This window comes from Odocoileus virginianus, chromosome 30 (genome assembly GCF_023699985.2).
Source record: "Odocoileus virginianus isolate 20LAN1187 ecotype Illinois chromosome 30, Ovbor_1.2, whole genome shotgun sequence".
In the NCBI taxonomy this organism is placed as follows: domain Eukaryota; kingdom Metazoa; phylum Chordata; class Mammalia; order Artiodactyla; family Cervidae; genus Odocoileus; species Odocoileus virginianus.
The window spans coordinates 36,586,237-36,590,278 of NC_069703.1; the positions used below are offsets into that span (position 1 = coordinate 36,586,237).

At 50.7% G+C, this 4,042-nt stretch overlaps 1 pseudogene; it reads left to right on the forward strand.

The window, feature by feature from the left end:
* Window positions 1–309: 309 nt before the first annotated feature.
* LOC139032232 (tubulin polymerization-promoting protein family member 3 pseudogene) lies at window positions 310–2,531 on the forward strand (annotated as a pseudogene).
* The last annotated feature ends 1,511 nt before the right edge of the window (window positions 2,532–4,042 follow it).

A 4,042-nucleotide genomic window follows, 5' to 3' on the forward strand; every position in this document is an offset into this window, starting at 1 on the left:
AGAGACATTACTTTGCTGACAAAGGTCTGTCTTGTTAAAGCTATGGTTTTTCCAGTAGTCATGTATGGATATGAGAGTTGGACTATAAAGAAAGCTGAGTGCTGAAGAATTGATGCTTTTGAACTGTGGTGTTGGAGAAGACTCTTGAGAGTCCTTTGGACTGCAAGGAGATCAAACCAGTCCATCCTAAAGGAAATCCGTCCGGACTACTCATTGGAATGACTGATGCTGAAGTTGAAACTCTAATATTTTGGCCACCTGATGTGAAGAACTGACTCATTGGAAAAGACCCTGATGCTGGGAAAGATTGAAGACCGGAGGAGTCCCGCCCCAGAGCCGGCAGGGAGCAGAGCTGCGTAGTCGCCCAAGTCTCCTGCGACCATCGGTTCATTCTGCGTCCTGTCCATCGAACGCGCATTGTAGGAGCAGCCACGAGGTAGAAAACGGGTGGCATGGCAGTGAGCACAGATGTGGCTGGGCTGGAGGAAAGCTTCCGCAAGTTTGCCATCCATGGTGACCCCAAGGCCAGTGGGCATGAGATGAATGGCAAGAACTGGGCCAAGCTGTGCAAGGACTGCAAGGTGGCTGACGGAAAGGCTGTGACAGGGACCGATGTCGACATCGTCTTCTCCAAAGTCAAGGCGAAGTCTGCCAGGGTCATCAACTACGAGGAGTTCAAGAAGGCCCTAGAAGAGCTGGCACCCAAGCGATTTAAGGGGAAGAGCAAGGAGGAGGCCTTTGATGCCATCTGCCAGCTGGTGGCAGGCAAGGAACCAGGCAACGTAGGCGTTACTAAAGCAAAGACAGGGGGTGCTGTGGAATGGCTGACTGACACCAGCAAGTACACGGGCTCCCACAAGGAACGCTTTGATGAGAGTGGCAAGGGCAAGGGTATTGCTGGGCGGCAGGACGTCCTGGATGACAGTGGCTACGTGAGTGCCTACAAGAATGCAGGTACCTATGATGCCAAGGTGAAGAAGTGAGGCCTAGGAAGGCCCTCCCCAGCGCGACTGCCCCTGCCAGAGGCTCAGGCCTGGCTGGCCTAAGGGGCACGTGGAGCAAGAGAGCCCGGTCCCCTCCTTGCTGGATCTGCCACCCAGCGCTTCCTGCCTAGCCCTTCAGGGCCAGCTCACCAGGCCTCTGACCCAGACTGCTCTGCGTCCCCTTCCCCCTTTTCTTTCCTCCTCAGCCTCTCTGTCTGAGGAAAGTCTGTGCCTATAGCCTCACCAACCCAACCTAGCCCTGGGCATGGCTAACCCCCTGCCTGCTTGCCTCATATTTAAGCTGCTGCTCTGGCCAAGTGCCTAATTCTTTCCTGAACCTCAATAAAGACACCTTTTGTACAAAAAAAAAAAAAAAAAAAAGACTGGAGGAGAAGGGGACGACAGAGGATGAGATGGTTGGATGGTACCACCGACTTGATGGACATGAGTTTGAGCAAGTGCCAGGAGTTGCTGATGGACAGGGAAGCCTGGTGTGCTACAGTCCATGAGGTCTCAAAGAGTCAGACATGACTGAGCAACTGAACTGAACTAAGTTGAACTCCCAGGCAACAGCCAGCATCAACTTCTAGACATGTGAATGAGCATCTCGGAAGCCCACCCCAGTCATGCCTCCAGATGGCTCCAGCCCCAGAAGAACCACATAGCTGAGCCTAGCCAAACGCAAGAATCACAAGAGAACTAAGGTTTGGGGTGATTTTCCATGCAGCAATAGATAACCGAAATACTGACTTGAACAAGCAGATGGAGGAAGAGGAAGTGAGATGAAGCTGGAGAGGTCATCGAGAATAGATTATGTGGAGCCTGGTAAGCCATGGTCAGGAGTTCTGTTATCATTCTAAGAGCAGTGGGAAATTGTAGAAAGATTTTGGGTAGAGAGGTGACACTATTGCATTTATGGGCTTCCCTGGTAGTTCAGCTGGCAGAGAATTCTCTGTCCATGGACAGAGGAGCCTAGCGGGTTACAGTCCATGGGGTCACAAAGAGTTGGACAGGACTGAGCGACTGAACACAGCATATCGCATTTATGTTTCACCTAGATCATCTGCCTGCTGTGTGGAAAACAGCCTGGAGGGGGAGCCAGAAAAGTGAACCATTCCAGAGATGAAGGATGCTATTGAGGCAGGAAGCTGAAGGTGGTTTGGACTGGGGAGTGGAGTTGGGAGTTGGGGTTAGTGGTTGAAAGGGAGCAGAGTGGATGGTCAGTGGTATTTAGATTAAATTACAATGGCCCAGGGACTGCTGGTAATCTTTGTGGCCTTCACCTAACTAGCTCCTTCTGTTCTCTGTTCCCCTTACCTCTACAGCATCACAAGAGAGAGCAAGGACTCAGGTACCAGATACATTAATCCCAGTTCACCGCTTACCTGCTGTGTTACCTTGGGCAAGTCAGCTCACTTCTCTGGACTTCAGTTTTCCTTTGCTATCAAACAGAGGCAATACAAAGAATGATCATAGTAATTAATCCTCCTTGTTTACTGAACAGTGCCTGGCACATAGCAGACACTCAATAAATATTTGTTGAATGAATGAATGTAGTGGGCTGGAATTGAGGAGGTACACAGAAGAAATGATCTTATTTTTCTCCTCTCCTGAAAATTTCTTTTGTCAAAGGCGGTTTCCCTCTCTCGACTCCTGATAATAATCAGACAGATCCATGACTTCTTGGTCCCTTTGGGGCAAAATAACAGTTTCATTTTGGTAATTAAAACTCACTTCCAGTGATTAGAAAGTCCACGTTGACCCAGTGAAATAAAATATTTTGCTTTCTCATTCAGTTCAAAGCTCAAACAAATCTCTCCTTCACTGAGTACCTAGTATGTGCCAGACCCTGGGCTGGGGACAAGTCAAGCTCCCAGGTACAACACAGGACTTGAATTCCAGATAAATCAGCAAACAATCTGTTAGTATATGCAAGTCCAAAATGATTCTGGGGGACATATTTATAGTAAAAATCATTTGTTGCTTATCTGAAATTCAAATGTAATGGGACCGCCTGTATTTTTATTTGGTAAATCATGACATTGAAATACCCTGGCCCTTGTCCCTTGAGAGCATGAACTTTTCATGCTTCTGCCAAGGACAGTTGACTCCAGGAGAGCAGACAGGTCCAGGAAGACCTTTTCCCACCTGCTGCCTTCAGCACATTTGACATTTTCTATGTGGGGGGAACACTGACCATCTGCAGGTGAGATCTAGCAGTGTTCCTTTGTCAAGTTGATTGGCCCCACTGTGGAGGTTTCCCCCGTTACAGCTACAGTCCTTTGATCTTTGGAACCTTGTTTCTTTTCAGATAGTTCAGGAAGTACATTTGCCTCTGCAAGGGTTGGAGCCGCATCAGCTAGCACATTATTTGACATCTAGTTGGGAGGAGGACTTACTGAGAATAGAATTCAGTGGTGATTTCCTGGAAAGGGGCGTAGTGCTGCCAGGGGGTGGGGGATGGCCTGATGAGGGAGTGGGAGGGTCCCAAACTGAGGATGCTGGGCCCACCTCCGGGCTGAGTAGGGCACCCCCTCGCTGGAGCGGAGCCCAGAGGAGGCCACTGTCTGCCTGGGTGGAGAAAGGGAAGCACATAGAGAGCAGGGGCCAGGAAGGTGACAGGGACAGGCTAAAGCATATGTGTTTGGGGCCAGGCTCTGTCCTTTCAGGCCTCAGGGCCCCCATTTTTTTGAGGGGGTGCATGCATATGGGATCTTAGTTCCCGGGCCAGGGAGAAAACCTGGGCCCTCTGCACTGGAAGCACAGGGTCCTAACCACTGGGAGGTCCGTCAGGGCCCTGTCTTAAGCCGGGTGGTCGAAGCAAATGTTCTGCCCACCAGCCCTTCCTGCTCCAGGCTTCTTGCTCATCCTAACTCTCCACTCTAACTCTCCACGGGCACCTGGCCTTTCTACTGCCTCCTGCAGAGTCCCCTTCCCAGGACAGATGGCTTCTGCTAGGTTTCTCTGCCCGCCGCCCTCCCCCCACCGTGGGCACCAGGGGCCTGGCATCAAGTGGGCTGTGCATGCCCATGAGAGGGACAGGCTCTCTCCTCTCCACC